Source organism: Lepisma saccharinum, chromosome 15 (assembly GCF_977018435.1).
Source record: "Lepisma saccharinum chromosome 15, izLepSacc3.1, whole genome shotgun sequence".
In the NCBI taxonomy this organism is placed as follows: Eukaryota; Metazoa; Arthropoda; class Insecta; order Zygentoma; family Lepismatidae; genus Lepisma; species Lepisma saccharinum.
The window spans coordinates 4,912,523-4,931,162 of NC_139243.1; the positions used below are offsets into that span (position 1 = coordinate 4,912,523).

At 38.8% G+C, this 18,640-nt stretch overlaps 1 protein-coding gene across 3 annotated transcripts in view; it reads right to left on the minus strand.

Moving 5' to 3' along the window:
- The window catches only part of Ntan1 (N-terminal amidohydrolase 1), a 383,084-nt gene that overhangs the window by 313,171 nt on the left and 51,273 nt on the right, over positions 1 to 18,640 (minus strand). For 2 of the 3 annotated variants that reach the window (XM_083136529.1, XM_083136524.1), the window contains exon 2: positions 16,646 to 16,695. The gene's annotated coding sequence lies outside the window, so the exon portion shown is untranslated. The remainder of the gene's footprint in view (positions 1 to 16,645; positions 16,696 to 18,640) is intronic. The other variant, XM_083136527.1, reaches the window with a different exon arrangement.

Here is an 18,640-nt window from a genome sequence, read left to right on the forward strand (position 1 = left end):
CATTCCACGCGGCTGCAAAATAGAGTTGACATGTGCCGATAGAGGCAATACATAGCTGATGTATAGGTGGACAAATAACACACGGAAAGGAAAACAGGAAAGCAAGTTCTGCAGAGGGTTGACAGCAGTGATGTGCGTCTATGCGTAAACAAGGATAGTCTACATTTTACACGTAGACTATTTTAAACACGTACATTACGTAATCTATGTAAACAACATAGCAAAAGGTGATAACTTAGCAAAGGGCGTCGTGGAATTAAAAGAAAATTATACTGCCTATCAGTTGCCGATGTGTAAGGAGAACTTTTCATACTCTTTCTTCAAAATTCGAACAATTTCTCACCTAGGAAGAAACCTAATATAGGAAATATTCTAGTGTTTTATCGGAAAAAGACCACTCTTGCCTCACGACTGCCATCTGTTGTTGTTTTTTGCATACTATTTATCATCTTCCATAGTTGATGATAGAAGAGAAGATAAATTTTGTTGTAAATAGGATTCTTTTCATTTCGTTAGGAACCAGTATAGTTGAAAATTTCACTTTCCTTTCATGAAACCCTTGAAATTAATTCTAATGGACTTTAGATTGTCTACGTAGTCTATGTAAACTACAACCCAATGTAATCTACGCGTACATTATGTGTAGAAAACGCATGTAGACGTAAACTTATAGTCTACGACACATCACTGGTTGACAGTCTTGACACTACTCAATATGCAGTTAATATTTTTATTACAAATACATCATTGTGCCTTCTTACAATTTTTTGTTTGAAAAAAAAAACAATTTCAGTAAACAATAACTGGCAAATGAAAATAATGGTATTGAAGACCCTACCTAACAATTACTCGGAAATCTACATTACTGCAGCGCTTATAGCGGGCGAATTGTTATCCTGCAATAACAAGAATAATTCCTCTTTAGTAGTGGTTGTAACGTCGAGTTTTGGCGAGAAAAAAGAGAATGATATGTAGAGAATAATGTAAATGCTGAGAGATGTGTAAATGATAGTTTCTACCAGGAGCGTATATTCTAGGCTAGCTAAGCTATCTGCGAAGACTGAAGTCTAGAGAATACAATTCAGGAGAAAAATCGATCAGAAATTGTAAATAATATATCCGTATCAGTGAGATGATGATGGTGATTCTGGAGTTGGCAACCTGATTTCCTATGAGTTGGCAACCTTATTTCCTTTGAGTTGACAACCTGATTTCTTATGAGTTGGCAACCTTATTTCCTTTGAGTTGGCAACCTGATTTCTTAGGAGTTGGTAAATTTATTTCTATTCATAGCATAGGACCACGTGACAGTGAGATAGCCCAGATCTTGGACTCAGTATAGGCCACTGATTTCTACATATAATGGCTACATTGTTCCTATATCCTTAATGTTCTGTGTAGTCGGGGGCACGTTTATTGATGCATATTATTAGAGAAACTCATAAGCAATAAGAATACAGCTAAGCATGGATGGATATAGACGGAAATATGTTTAGAATATGTAATTCAAATAATCTCTAATATCCTGGACTCGTGATCCCGGGATTTCGGGACGACAGAAATTAAGCGGGAACCCGGGATTATACTCCCCAATATATCTTTTAGCAGTGACTCTGAGCACACAAGTTTTCCCAACACCACTCCAATTTTTTTTCATGAAGTCTATGGTCGTGCTGGCACTAAACTTTAGCGTTAGTGTCGAGACGAGACTGCGTCTCGGTCTCGTCCCGAGTTACCCTACTCCTTCTCCTCTTGACTTATAAATACCCGTCTCGGTCTCGAAGGGTACGATCTCGTTTCTGTCTTGATTTTTACAAGGCAGTATCTTGGAAGGTTGTGTAGTTTCAATTAGAGCTCTGAGAATCCTAGTTTTCTCTAGTAAAAACAACATTAGCTTCACCTACACGAATACGATAAAAACTAATAACGGTAGCACGTACATAAGCGGTGCGGAGCAGCAAGGAGCTGAAGTTGTGAAATTGCAAGATGCTTTAAGCGACTTTATTGGTCTTATTATGCAGGGACACGCTTTACCCTTGCACCAGACCGAAAGCGTGCGCCGTAAGCATACGTGGAACAGTTTCGCACGCAGGGGGAACACGCTGAACTACAATGTGATGAATCACGCAGAGACCTCCCCCGATGGCGTGGTGGTTATGCTGTCGCCTTGTAATCAACGGTTTCCCGGCGCGCATACTGAACACTGCTGCACTGAAATAAACTAAAAATAAACTTTTGCATGTTCGTTTTTCGGTTATTATTCCAGAGCCACATTTCCACCTGGTGGTGACAATTTGAACTATTTTTTCAGCATTCGCTTCCCCATGGTCTCCATGTCGTTTGTATCAAATTTCACCGCAATCCGATGCTTCAAACGGGCCCCAGGGGGCTCTGAGTAGGTGGAATTTAATTCTAAGCGACACATTTCCACGTGGTGGCGAAAATTTGAACTATTCTTTTATTGGCCCATGGTGTAGAACTAATCTCCATGCAGCAACAACCAGTTGAAAGCAAGGCTCGACAAGAGGCTTTTCATAGGATGCCGCATAGTCCCCACAAATGTTTTCTGGCTTTCTAGACCGCAGTCCGCTCCTCTTTCAAACAGCAGTTTTCTCGATGATGGATCGGTATCAAAATCTCGTGCATCGAACCCGGAACCGCTCGCACCAAAGGTGAGAGCGCTAAGCAATCGGCCTGGGTGTCGGGAGTTGAGGGATCCAATCGATCTATCGACGCCGCTAGAAAGTTCAAGTTTTAAAAAGGCAGAAAGCTTGTTATTTTTAATGTTAATAAAGTTAGATCGAATAAAAATTAGTGTAAAATACACAAACTAGGTTACGTTTTTAAATTCTATCATCTATCCAAATAATAAATGCTGCTACAGTTTTCAAAATTCCGAACATTAGTTTTATGTGAGAGATCAAACAACATAATCTTTATTAGTAAAAATTCCCCTAATTTTTAGTTTTCTTATTGAACGAGGTGTAGTAACAAAGTTGAACAATTATACGTTTCAGTACACTATGTGAAATGTGTGTAGTGGTGGATATTCACTTATTTCGTGGATGGAGTACAAAATTCTCCCCAATAATAATATTTTTTTTTATATACATTTGGAGTAAAATTGTTTTATCATAAAATTTAGTATTGTGTAATAATAATCATAACTAGGGTTAGGATTTTCATTACTTAGCATATTTTTTTGGTATGGTGATGTCTTCCCTAAATATATAGAAATTCATATTGTGAAGAAACTAATTGGCCATTTCTACGTGGTAGAGCATATTTTGATGGATTTTCGGTCATATTCAGCATATTTTCGCTTTCTCAATAAATACACGGTCATTTTCCAAGTGGATTCGTTCATACTCCCATGTTCCCTCGAGGTTTTTCCTTTTTTTTTGACTGCAGCAAAAAATTTTTCATTTTTATTTGAAAATTTATAGAAAGTATTCATTGTGCATTGCAACTCATCAGGGCCCATAAAGTGAACTAAAAATAGTATGAATATGAAAATATTACAGCATAAGTTAGATATTGATGTTTGAAACAGTTCAGTTATAAGGCCATATTCTTGAAATTATAGTGCATATTTTGTAAAATTTTAGGTCATAAGAGCATATTTTGGTGATTTTTAGCTCATAAAGATCCTAACCCTAATCATAACCATGCTAATTATCACCATCATTATTTCCATACTCCGTCCAGGGAATCTCTGTAACGGTCGAAAGAAAACAAGCCTGCGCAAGTAGTGACTTGAGAGGGCTGGACCAATGAACACGTGAGAGGGAACGAGATTCTGTGGGGGGTAGGGGGGCTGCAGCTACTGTCTGCCTGCCTTAGCCATGGACGGAAGTGCGCATGCGCCAACCGGACGTGTTCAGTGGCTAAATAGGGGTGACGGAGATTTGGACAGGAAGCGGGTTCCTCGAAAATCGTCTGCTGTAGAAATAGCAATGAAGTTTCAACGTAGTAACATGACCGCCAAAATACATATAGACATGTTTACGAATTATATAAGGGTTCGGAACGAAATTGAAGCCATCCATATACTATATCAGCAAACAGAATATATCAGGAAAGTATTCATATCGTCACATTAGTAGATAAACTTGTTTGTAAACATGTAGCTTTATTTTAGACCATTCAATTAAATTGATCTCCTTAGAAAATATTATAAAGCATTAATCAGGATAGTGTTCACTAATAATAGTATTATTGTATATAGTATTGTAGAATGTGCAACAGGGGCGAAAACGTCCCAATTTTCTTTATTCCACTTCGAAACGGTTTCTTACGAATTGTAAGAGCCATCACAAACACAACACAGCAAGCGAAATACCACAGGGTATTTGGCGAGTGCTTCTCCCTGCTTCCCCTCTCGCGTTTGGAATCGTCCTTTCCAGGTAGTTTCGTCTTCCTTGGATGGACTGTACCAGCTACTGCTTTGCTCCGCCCACTCGCTCCCTCCCCTTCTTGCGCGGCCTTACTTCAGAGATTCCCAGGACAAAGTATAGTATTCAAGTTTTGTCGTTGGCCTGACACCCCCAATGGCGACGCCAATAGTCGGGAGCCAATCAGCTTATTCTACACACGTAGTTTCTTCCAAAGAAACCCAAAATACGATAATCTCGCGCCTACAGGCACCCATTTCAAGGGAAAAGAACAGCCGCATAAACAACCGCCATTCAAACATTTGGAGACAAAAAACTAGCGCTTTTCCAATAACAAGAATTGAAATACAAGCGAGCAGATATTACTCCACGCTCATAACTTATCATTCACATTATGCTAATGACACAGTTTTTCACGCTTCGACACACAAGTTTTGACAACCGCGAGGGTAACCCCAGAAGAAAGAGAAAATAATATAAGCAGTGTGTCTCCCAACGCATTCACGTCGCCATACTTTAGGTAAGGAAACTCTAAATCCCCAAAGCCGCGAGACAAAACAGAACAAGTCGAAAGAACAAAATGAATATCATTTCAACCCCAGGGACATCAAAGCATTCCAAAATCTCTACAGTGTTTCCATCCGCCAAGTCAAAAAAACAACCAGGTTTGGTCCCAACTGTACTTCTTTACAAAAAAGAAAAAAATACCGTAATTCCACGGTGAAGTTTCCGTAAGGGTGGAAAATCCGTAAAAGATGAACAGCCAATGGAGAGCTTCAATTTCAGTGAGAGAAGCGCTACACTATTGTACATAAAATGTCACCTTAAATTGTTGATATTTCGATTTGGCATTACGATAACACAGCCCTGGATATTGGGGGGGGGGGAATTAGGATGATTTGAAATCAATAGGTGATTCGGTTAGTATTTTGAATGCTAATGACGTATATGATACAAATTCCTTCCCATCACGTCAGGATTTTTCTTCACGTCATTAAGTTCAACCCACCATATTATAACATTGAGTTTTGGACATTTTGTGAAGGAAATCTTTATGAGGGATTTCGAAAATAAAACTTGAAGTTTACAATTTTCATCCCAATGTGTCTTGTGCAGATAGAAGATGGATTAAATGCTTACCATTCTATGCGCATTTATACAAAATTAGAGGGTTTGTATTGTAGAAAACCAATATTTTACCACAATCTAAACAGAGCCTGATGGAACTATGCATTTTATTGCGAAATTAAGGCAGTTCATAATATATTGCTATTTTCTGAAAAACACTAGACGTGATGGGTAGAATTGAATTTCATTTTTGAAATCAGCATGCTGAAATAATTCAGACAACGGTAATCTGCGAGTCATCCAAACCAATGCAGGCCTGTGTAATTAGAATAAGTACTCCATATACAGTATTGGCCAAATTATTGGACTCATTGTAAAAAATAAGCATATTTCCTTGTTTTGAAAGTGTTCCAACTAAATATATTTGACGATTGTTATATATTTTATGAGATTAAACTGTTCGTCTGCTTCGATATCATCTTGTTTCCCACAATCCTTTCAGTTACTGTTTACCAACAATAGGTGGCACCACGATTCTTTGCACATTCGCAAAAATGCCTGGAACAATACGTACATTGTTTACCGTGTTATTTACGCTATTAGTTTGGTTGTAACTAAGGCCCGGGACTTCAATGTCCTATAAAACTGGAAAATATGTTATGTAATTATGTCATATAAATTGGAAAATATGTCCTGAAAAATTACAAATATGTCAGAAAAATGCAGAAATATTCCCAGTAAAGGCAAAAATATGCACAACAGTACTATCGAATTTCTCCCATACCCGATAGAGTAGAGTAGGGGCTGTAATGTACCTAATGTTATTTATACTTTTGACTGATTTTTGTGAAAAGCGAAAAAAGCAAAGAAATGAGAACGAAACTTCTTTACTTCCCGTGCAACAATGAGAGAGAATATTTTGCCTCAATAATGTTTGCATGGCTATCAATTGTCGGCGGGATAATAAAAAGTGAGGTATTATTGTTCTGTACTAAGAAAAGACGGCACCTTTCTTCCTACGTAATTTCCATAGCCTGCCATCGACAATATGAACTATCCGTTGTGCTAAAGCTACGAAGAAAAAAAATATGAACTGATTATGTGCGAGAGAATTACGAAATTATACAGAAATATGTCTTATTACAACAAAATTGAAGAAATATGTTGCAAAAAGGTGAAATTGGTAAAATATGTCACAATATGCTTTCTCAAGTTTGTCTATTTCGGCTGATTTTCATCAGATATGTAAAGATCTCACCCCAATAATAGATCAGAAGCCAATTGAAAAATATGTTATAACATAAAGACCCGGGCCCTAGTTATAACAAGGGACATAACATTAATTCTGATTGTTGTAAGGGTGTTCTTTTTTGTATCCCCGGAGAAACATGTAATTTCATACACCACGTGGTTTGAAGTTTAGAGATAAGAGTGATGAAGGAATTGTACAGAAGCAATGATTAAAATGGGCTCGAAAAGAGCCAAAGTGGTCACACGAAGTACTGACAGTACTTGCAGCGTGTATAACAATGCAATGTGTATCACAAAACATCAAATCTGTCAAATTTCTCTACATAAAGTGAGTTTATCTGTGTTTCATTTTTTCAACTAAGGAGGTCAATAATTTGCGCAATACTGTAGAATCAGTATTAAGTTTCGTATTTTGCTGCTTCTCAAGTTGGAAACACTGTTACTTCCTTCTGTGACTTTCTCTCTGTATATCTCCTTTATTGTCCTTCTCTTATCTTTTATCTCTGCCTCCTCTCCCCCTTTCCTTCTCGTGAAGAAACATTGCAATTTAAGATTGAACACAAGGTCCACACAGAATTCTACTGGCTGGGAGTCCAGAAGTCAGGTCATCGTTAGGCTGCTCTAACACCCCTACTACTTGTACTTAAAGAAAAAACTTTCAACCACGATGTTGCAGTGAACAAAAACTCAATGCCAGAGTCGCGTGCCGGATGGTGAAAAATATTCTGGGCTGACAACACTGCATTCGGACTCCATGCCCGCCATGTTCGCCCATTCCGGCGAACCGGCCAATCAGTGTACCGCCAGCTCCGTGTCATCCGAACTAATGCATTTAAAGCGGGCGATTTGCATGCATTAGCATACCACCAGCGATGCTTCCATGGAGCTCGGGGAACATCCCCTTCTCCGACAGGTCGAGAAACCGAAATGTCCATTGCGAAAGGAATAAGCAATGAAGCACTTTTTCAGCTTTGTCATCCTGTCCGGGACCACAAACGAACTCCCGGGAATGCACAAGAGATTACACTCGTCAGGGAACGAAATCTCTTCGGGGAAGTGACAAAAATGTCCTCGAACCTTCCAAATGGGTACTACCAAGAAGGGAATTTCCCTTTGGCCCAATTTTAAAGCGTAGGCAAGCGTGGCCGTCGCGGTGCTACACTATCAACAAACCGTCAAAGAACAGTAAACAAATGACTGTCCATGCCAGTTGGCCGCAGTTTCTCTATTCTTGGTAAAACTGTACCCAAAACCTCATTGCTTGAAGCGTTCTGGACACTCAGGGGTAAAAGAGAGTTCATGCACAATACGTTTGTATGAGTTTTGAGTTCTTAAGTCTAATTTATGCACAGAGAGGCTAATCGGGACGGACCATCTAGTTTAAATTGGGATCCGGAGAACTCAAGATATACGAATAGAACAGATTTGAATGAGAAAATCCGTGCAGACAAAAAACGAAAATTTTACGTAAAAGAATACTTGGGCATGTGGATAGCCCATAGAATAAATGATAATACTGTCAGGATAATACACACACTCGGATATACGCACATGTAGGATATACGAATAATCCGGACAATTCGGATTTGGTCATCCATAGAGTGAGGTCACGATAACAGCCGGCGTGGGAAACGTCTTTATGGCAGTGACCCGCTGTTGCCGCGTTTACCTACACACAGAACCCAAAACGTGTCAATTGACACGTTTTGGGTTCTGTGTGTACGATGAAACTTGCGGTCAAACAGCCAATTAACCCTACCGCTACCCCCTCTTTGGTGCTACAAGCGGCAACCTTAGAATCCCTCCTCCCCGAAGAATCCAGCCGAGAAACAGAATTTTGTCTTCAAAATAGCCGTTCTGCGCTGTGAATGGGGGCCGGTTCTTAGCGTGGCCCAGGTATAGTTAGCATAACGCGCTACGAGGGCAGGGGTGACGGGTTCGAATCCGGGATGGGCATAGGGGCTCTTTGTGAGTTGGTGTTTTAAGTCCAGTTTATGCACAGTAAGGGTAATCGGGACCGGACCTACGGTTTAGGATCCGAACCAATGTGCCTTGCAACGTACTCCAGTTGGGCACTAGAGTCATTCCATGCGAAATCAACACAGCCCCCAACCTGACCATCTCCGATTTTCATGAAATTTTGGGAGTTGAAACTATGCATGGAACTTAGTAACTATGCAAATTTTTAGTTTCGTTTGTGATGTAATTGTTAAATTATTCAAGGTCAAAGTTAGCAGAAATTGCCCTTTTTGAGCCCGCTTAGCTGTACTAAATGTGCTGTAACTCCGCCCCTATTTTGCCTAGGAAGCTCAAATAAAGCTTATTGTACAGGGAATTGAACAAGCTTTCCAGTGATATATAACAAGCCTACCTTTGGATAAAAATGTCCATATTGTTGACTGCCATCTTGAATTCAACGCAAAAATTTCAAAGGAAAGTGGGTGATGTGATATATCAAATCAGGCTAGAATTTCACGAGAAATGAAACAGCGAAGGTTTTTCCAACTTATCTTTTGCCAGCAAAAAGTTATTACTGCATGCTTGTAACCATTTTCTCCTTTTCGAGGTGTTAAAAACAAAGGCTAATTTTTAAGGTAACGGTAAAGTTAATAACAAATAATATGCAATACCTGTGATTTGATAATCTACAGTAGACAGATGCATGGTGCATGCACTAAAAGTCCCTGATATTGACATTCTCTTCAAATGTTTCTGAAGGTAAAAGTCTGGGGAATGTGCAGGCCTTTTAATAGATCCCCGTCTGCCCATCAATCTACCTAGAAATTTATCGTGAATAAATTGCTAAAATGTTCATATAGATGGTCACACACTCTCCTGTTTGAAAACTCTGGAAAAGTGCCATATCCTGTAAGCAAGGATGAAAAACCTGTTCACGTAACACATCCAAGAAGCCCTCATCATTTAAGGTTCCGTTGTTGAATATGGACCAACCATTCCCGTTCACCATTCACTATACCACATCATTAGCTTACCAGCAACAGCCATTCAGCTGGGATTTGTCTACTGTAAGTCAAAGGTGAAGGTCACGTGACAAAATTATATTTTTATCCAAAGGTAGGCTTACAATAAGCTTTATTTGAGCTTCCTAGGCAAAATAGGGGCGGAGTTACAGCACATTTAGTACAGCTAAGCGGGCTCAAAAAGGGCAATTTCTGCTAACTTTGACCTTGAATAATTAAACAATTACATGACAAACGAAACTAAAAATTTGCATAGTTACTAAGTTCCATGCATAGTTTCAACTCCCCAAATTTCATGAAAATCGGAGATGGCCAGGTTGTAAATTGAGCATATCTGTGATGATTTGGCATGGAATAACTCACTAGTCGTTACAAAGTTAGTCCGCTGCTCCTTGTGTCGGGAACATGAGATTATGACTCTTCAGAGCTTGCTGGGTAGAAAAGAAACACAACACAATATTCAAAGTTAAACGCAGTTTTATAATCACTTATATTTCCTATCGTATGTGGACTTACAAGCAAGGTACAGATTTGCTTACGTTTCTGCCTGAAGAGGAACAATTCTATAGCATATTAAATCACATCACATTCACAAAACACACTTGCATATAGATTTAACGTTGGACAAGACAAACGTAAATACACGAAAGTTTCTGTACTTAATTATTATTTCCGAGTATAGCTAGAATGAAACGAAAATAGTTACCAATTACACTATTCGGGCATTCCATTAACCGTTAACACGTTTCTGTTGATTTCTCACCTTCACCTGTTTTTCAACTCAGTCTGTCGTCAGGTGAAAAACATTCAGTTGGGTTCACTTCCTCTGCTGAGATGAGAAAGTGACGTCAACACGAATAGATTTTGACGTATTTCTAAACATATACACAAGTTCCAACCACAACTGTATCAATCTAACTATAGTTGTCTGTGACAGCTTGCACATTATTTGAAGTAACAAATATTTTAAACTTCTTACAAATATAAAACCTTAAACGCTCAGGTTCCGGACAGCCTCAACCGGATATCGAACCCGGGACACCTTGATTACAAGTCAACGACGCTACAACTACGCCATCGGGGAAGCCCTTCATCAAATTCATCACTCATCCTCGCGATTAGCCCAAAATTGCAGAAAAGCGAAGTAAAACGAACCAAATCAATCAATCACTTCGTCCACAGCCGCACGAGCATCTTAGCAACAGAGGATTCAGCCACAGCATCCAAACAACCGCTTGTTAGAGCCAGGGACAAACCGGCCTAATACATCACGCGCGCATCATTACCCCGATGAATAATTCGGCCGCGCAAAGCCGGGAGCACATGAACGACGTGCAGGGGAGCGCATGATGTGTTGCCGACGAGGCCGGCCCCGCCATATATCAGGAACGCGTGGCTTTGAATATCCCGTGGCATTCCATCATTCGGACATTCTACACCTCATTAATCCCTATGTTCCTGGGCTGACGAGGAGAGACTTCCCTCAAAAGCGACTGGGAGGGGGATTCAGCAAATTCGACCCCCCGAACGGGAACCATGTAGACAGGCAATGATATGTACCCGTCAGAGAGGGCAACTAACATATGCTTCGTGTCAATACTTATTCTCTCATGTGGAGATCTCTATCAAGTAGATGTGCGCAGTGGTATGGCTATAATAAGGGCTAGAAAAATACAGGGTACCTGCAAATACGAGTTCGCTTATTGAAATTCCCATCACTTTTTTAAAAAAAAATAACGAGTCCAATAAAACATAATAGAATACTGCTCTCCCGTCTGGTCCATGGCATGTCCCACTCACCTCTCCAGAATCGATTCAGTCTTTCACTTCTTCCTAGCTATAGTTCGTCACAGGGTTCCCTCATTACGCAATTTTTCATCTCCGCATCTCTTGTCTTTTCTAAACTTACAAACTGCTTATCAGCGACGTTTGCAGAATGATTTTATTTATATATACAAAATTGTGAATGGCAAAATCCGCTGCAACACACTTCTTGAGGAATTCCACTTTCGAGTACCTATGCGCACAACACGCAACACAAGCTTATTTTATACAAAAAAAACCCTTGACTAGAAATTCAAAAAAAATCTCTCTTTTACAGACTTGCAGCACAATACAATGATCTCCCCTCAAATATTGATATATTTTCCTCCGAGTTTGCCTTTCGGTCTTCTATCAGAAGAAATGCTTATAATTAATATCACATAGTGAAATCTTTTACTTATTTTTTTTTGTTCATTTGCTATTCACTTTATGTTGTTTTGTTACTCTTAATTTTTTTGCTTATTATTATTATTATTGCTTTCTCATTGTTAACAATTTCAGTGTAAAATGGCCACCTGTGCTGTATCTGGAATTTTCTCAATAAATAAATAAAAAATATTCACGAAGGCAAACTTTTATTGTAAAATAAGACACAACGTACAGTTTCCACCCTCTAACAGGGTCTTCTTCAGACAAGGTTGCCACCCTAAGATCATGATAAAATTCAAGTATAATTCCCGGTTCTCAAGGCGATTTTTTTAAAAATTCCAAGCAGATGTTTTCCCTATTTCAATCTCGCCTCTCATCACCCACACACATATACATACAAATATATTATCAATATAAAAAATCTGTGCGATTTCAACGTATCCAAAAATTCTAATTCAATTCAACTAAACTGTAAAAATATTTAATTTCATGTGAGGAGTTTACATTTGCAATTTCTCATACAAAGGCTCGAAATACATCTTCAAACACAAATCACAAATGAATCGGTGAGATCAAGAAGGGAAAGATTCCACTCCACCTTACTTTCGGGAAATAAAAAGCTCATAGCAACCAAAACTAAAAGCCCGATGAAGAAACTTACAATTACAAACTTATTTATCATAACCATAGCAACAATATTCCATAAGTGGTTTGTTATCACTAGAGCCCGGAAGTTTGGCAAAATGCCTCTTTTTATTTACTGCATATATTGATAAAATTTTTCCGGATGTACGTTTTTTATGTTGTTTCGAATGTTTTAGAAGCTTTTTCATTTTGCCTATTTTGCCTATTTGGGATCCCACTGCCTATTTTTAATTATAATGCCTTTTTATGCCCTTTTCAATGAATTTTTTTAAAAAAATGTTGGCATTTATTTTTCTTCCGTTTATTACGTGAATAATTTTGGCCTTATTTAAGTAATATTGAACTCACGCATGTTTCAACATTGCTGAAGGAAAAAAGTGTGAGGAAAAAGTATTTCATGCTGAGTTAGGATATTGCCTTTCGGTTAACATTTCCTTGTGCATGATTGACTGCTGAAGTGGAGAGGTTGATTTCGAACACAAAGAAGATATTTCTGAAATCTCCCTCTCGAACCCGAAAATTTCAGGAAGTTACGCCTGAGCTTAGTTTTCCTCCGCAACCAGTCTTGACAAGATGGGGAACCTGGATATCAGCAGCTATATATTATGCTAACAACTTTGAAAAAATCAGTGAGGATCGATGCTCATCCAGAAAATGAAGCGGCTTCAATTCGTGAAGTGAAAAACTCCTGTGCTATTCAGAACTGAAGAATGAACTGTCGTTTATTTTTGCACATTATGGTGCATTGCCAGAGACAATTACAAAGCTAGAAAAAAGAGGTGAGACTCTTGTAACATCCATGAAAATCTTCGAGTAACCTATGCAGCAGATGATGGAAGTGCCAGGAGAAAAGGGGTCAGCTGTTGCGGAAAAGTGCAAACGGGTAGTGAGTGCAAATGATGACTTGAAACAATTGAAAACAATTTGTGATATTCTAAAAGATGAAAATGCTGTTACCAAAACGAGTCCAGCTACGTTAGCTTGTTCTATGTATGCTCCAATAACTTCTGTCGAAGTAGAAAGATCATTTTCTATTATGAAAAACATTCTCTCTGACAGACGACTATCAATGAATGTTGAGAACTTAAAAAGACCTTGTAGTTATGTGCAATCAAGACGGAGAAAATTGAAATGCTCTTCCCAATGTAGATTTTAACATGTTGCCAGAAATTATATATATAAAAGTAAGCGACTTCCAAATGTGCCATTTTTTCGGTTTATTTTGCCCTTTTTTCATTTTTAGTGCCTATTTTCCACATTATAAATGCCTTTTTGCCTGCCTATTTTAACGAAAATAAATGCCTGAACTTCCGGGCTCTAGTTATCACAACCTTTATTTTAGCTCTGATATGTATTCAAAATATGCAGCCCATTTTGTTCAAAACGTGGAATCTTTCCCTTCTTGGTCTCACCAGTTCAAATGTTAAGGAATATACTAATATACAAAAAAATGTTAATTGTATAAGAATTTCAAACTTAAATTTACCTAATCAACTTCTAGATATTTTATCTATCTTCTGTCTGTCAGATAGAAAAGTAAACGGATTGAGAGAATTTTGATTTATTTTCCACGCAGTTTTCTTTCCCTTCCTCGATAAAAATAAAAGTTAAACTGTGTAAAACTTGTCGCGGGGCATTTTAAATATGTATAAATTCAATGTGGTTTGAATTAATAAAAGTTGCAATTTTTCACGTCTCGGTGAAAAATTCAAGCAGAATTCACACATAATTCCCGTTGTCAATAATTCACCCGGCATTCAAGGAATTCCCAGTGAGAAGCCGCCCTTAATCCAATCTTGTATTAATTCATATATTAAAATGTTTTAATATCACATATCAAACTTGTAGCTTTATCTTAGTTGGAATCATGGCTCTCCTAGCCCGTATGGAAATACAGGCACCTTGGATTTTACATAATGCTGGCTCCTCTATACGAGAAACAAAAATTATTGTGCCTGCCACTGTTTCCACATACTCTTAATTCGACAGAATTATATCTTACTATGCGAATGATAATTGGACGTCTAGTCTCTAGTGCTTTTGACAATATTATTATAACACTACATTTCAAGAGTGCCAGTTTTTTCTCTTCTTCAGGTGAACAAATTTAGTTTTGTATTCATGTCCAGATATGATTAGAATATTTAAATCAAGAAGACTTAGGTGGGCAGGCCATGTGGCACGAATGGGAGAGGAAAGAAGAGTCTACAGGATTCTTGTTGGGAAACCTGACGGTAAGAGACCCGTAGGAAGGCCAAGACGAAGATTGAGGAATAACGTTGAGATTGACCTAAAAGAAATCGGTAGGGATGGAAAAGGAGTGGATAGATCTTGCTCAAGATAGGAACAGATGGAAGGCCTGTGTTGCTGCAGCTATAAACCATCGGGTATAAGAAGAGTTAAGCCCCTATCACACAGAACTGGATTTCTAGTAGGAATGCCCTAGTTGGCGCTGAATTAACTTTTTAGGTAGCGATCATGGCCGCCTGGCTGCCTGCTTGGCTGGTTTGGAGGAATAGGACATGTTCTAATTGCTACTTGCTTTCCTTGACTGGATTCTGTGGAACAGCCAATCAGAGCAAAGTTTCGCCATATAAAGATAATCTGTGAGTGTGCAAAGGAGCGTTTTTGTCTGTGGTTTCCGAATGTTACTCCAGCAATGTATAACGTATACAGCATAAAAGGCGTGTTGAGTTACACCATCTATGCTAAGTGCACGGTGTTTACATTTGAAACAACTAAAATATTCTTCCCTGCGTGTACAGCAAACGTTGTAAAGTATGTATTTAAGCAGCGCCATTGTTTTGTATCTAATAACGGTTTACACGATACGTTATTCCTCTCGGTTGAATAGTTATCGGCTTTTAAAATTGTGAAGTGATATATTGTTTACATCTCACACGGCCGCCATTACAACTGCACTTGTATGGGAACAAAAGTCTATCGACAAGTACGCTGATAAGTATCGTGTGAGGCGAAAACTAGCAAATTGGTAGCCACTCCAGCGCCAACTAGGGCATACCTACTGGAAATCAAGTTCCGTGTGATGCGGGCTTTAGTTAGGGCTACCATATTTTGAAATGCTAAAAAGAGGACATTTTCTTCGAAAGCCACACACACCATCAATTTATTCACAAACACGAAAACATTACATGAGGAACCTAGCACAGAGTTTACAATTGCCTCTGTTTTCGTTCTTGAAGTTGAGAACTTTCTAGCTACATTGGAATCAGGAAATAATGATTTTATCAAGCTTGATGTGCAGTCCATCACTTTATAACTGTTGTGATGCTTAACAGTATGAAACGCGAAAGACCTTCTGCAGCACTTACTTTATCTTCATGTTCACTGCCAGGTTTCGTGAGAAACTGAGTCAGTTTTGTAGATGAAGCTTCACCTCTGATGGCTCTTTTGTGCTTTTCGCACTCCACGTGTGCTTGCAAGTCTAGCCCTCCTTTGTTTACCACAGACACAAATGTACAGGGTTTACAAACCATACACTCGCCTTCAAAATCGTCTAAAACATGAATACTTTTCTTGTAACTCATTAGTAAACTTGCACTTTCTTTTAGGCATATTAGTAGCTTACACCGTGTTCGCAAACTCTAACTCTAACTTCTAGTTCGAAACACGAACAAACGAATGACGCGGAAATCACATCGACCGGAACTTGAAACTGTAACAACAAACGACTAACGCTTAGCGCATCATCCAGTACTGCCAAAATCAGACGTTTAATGATTCGAAAAGTTGTAACTTCGTGATCTCTGACCTATGATAATTGGATAAAAGTAAAAACCCGAACATTTTAACAGAAAGTAAAAACCCGCCCGGACGCAAATTTCAGGGTCCGAAAAGAGGAAATGTCCGGGAAAACCAGGACATATGGTAGTTAGCCGGTGGTAGAAATCGAACCTACGACAGGGCTGTGATTTTAATACAAATCCGGTACAGTAACAATTACTGCACGTGGTCCTTCCCCCCCTACGGGCACTTACACAAAAAAGAAGCCCCTTAGAGAAGAAATGAATAACAAAGTGTTGTACAAAGTTGATAATAGCATGCAATCACTTCCTGCAGAAGTGATAGCAACTACAACGTTGTTCCTCTTACCTTTTCCGATGAGGATAGGCACAGTTAGCGTAAAAGCATCACAACGGCTGCTGAAAAGAAACAAAAATAGTTTGTAAATCAAAGCACTAATGAAACACATTACAATATTTCGAATTAAATGTTTATCTCATAAACAGCACTTCAACGTTTGTGAAAGTGTCGCCCCCCTATCCCTCGTTTCTATCCGGCCCTCTGGATTACTTCCTACTTAATCCCTCAATCCCTCCTTTCACCTCACCCTGGGTGCCAAGCGAGCAGATTATATTTGCGCCGGAATTACAAAAGGGGGGATTTCACATAACAATTTATATTTGTATGTCCCTGGTTCGTTTACACATATACAGCAAGTGAATATACAACTGGTTAAATGGACAGTACCGTAGTTCTAGAAATTATAACATTCTCGTAGGATATATTGGTTTATTATACGTAGTTATATATATACATATTTTACAGAGCGTTTCCATGAGTGTCTTGCATAGACCAAATTACCAAATCTCTAAATCAATATATTTGCGCACCTATGGCATAACCATCGGCACTTCCCTTACCACCGAGTTAGCAAAACTATCTCGGTGGGCCTATCCTCAGCTTAAATGATATTCCGTTACAAATGCGTTTCCTTACGCCTTCACTCCTTCTTTTGGGCATCAATTAATCAAATACGGAAATATCCACATAATCAAAGCTTTTTCTAAAAGGGGACTTGGGACAGCAACAGGGGCTGGCATAACCAGATGCTACATTATGATATCCAGTTTAGCCACCATAAGTGGACTAAACTTGAGGAGACGTTCCTCTTTCGTCGATCAATGGGGAAACACTGTTTTTTGCTAAAGCCCACTGGCTCTTTTTATAGTCGGGGTAAACGTCCGTGGACGTGGACCCCGTAGCGTTGGAAAATTCCACTGCCAACGGTCTTTTGTAAGACAGCTAGCTCCCACAACCGGGGAGGTAAAAAACAGGGGAATCTAACATCCAGCAAACACAATCCAATAATATACACTTACATGCAATAATAACATAAAAGTACACTTATGGAAACATATTACTAAACCCTACACCTTGTAGCTGGCCAGCAATTAATTATTACAATATACCAAAACCAGTAATGGTCAATCCGACCGTTACACCTTCTAGCAAGGTCTTCTTCAGACTCTGCACCAAGTACAAATGTAACAAGGTACAAAAACAGGACGATATACACAAACATTACTCCCCTCCAGACTATTAGAAAGCTTTTCTATACCCCACCCGAGAACCGGAATCGCTGCACCAAAGGCGAGAACTAATCATTTGGCTACGCAGCCGTCTAAATAAGAAAGTTATTTTTTATTTAGATTTGTTTTTTAAGTTCGTTTCATTTATCTATTTTAATTATTTACCAAAAGTTTCAGATACAGTACAGAATAACCATTTTATACTGCAACAGTAACAGGAGAAAAACAACAAAAATAATAGGAACATAGTACAAGATGGCACAGAAAAGAATTTAAATTACACAATTTTCTGAAATTGTGCTCTGGTAAGAATAGCGTCAACATTTGGAGGCGAGCGAGGAAGCCTGAAGAAAAGACACCTTGTGGTGGGATTGTAAAAAAGCTTTACGTTGAGGGTTGGCCGTGTGGGGACTGGACCTACAGCTTAAAGTGGGAAATGTCCAATTATAACACCATTAAGCCTTGTTTCCATGATATGAAAAACTCAATATGCTGACCAAGGCAGAAATTTATTTTATTATAAAACATAAACTAAACGTAACGTTTCAACCTTCTAGCAAGGTCTTCTTCAGACTCTGCACCAAGTACAAATGTAACAAGGTACAAAAACAGGACGATATACGCAAACATTACTCCCCTCCAGACTATTAGAAAGTTTTTCTGGAACATTCTAGCTGGTAGCTTTCCCTTGTCAACTGTACTCACCTAGAAGGCTAAACATATTTACTTCCATCTAGAATGTGGTTGGACTTTTTATCTATTTCCTTCATTCTTC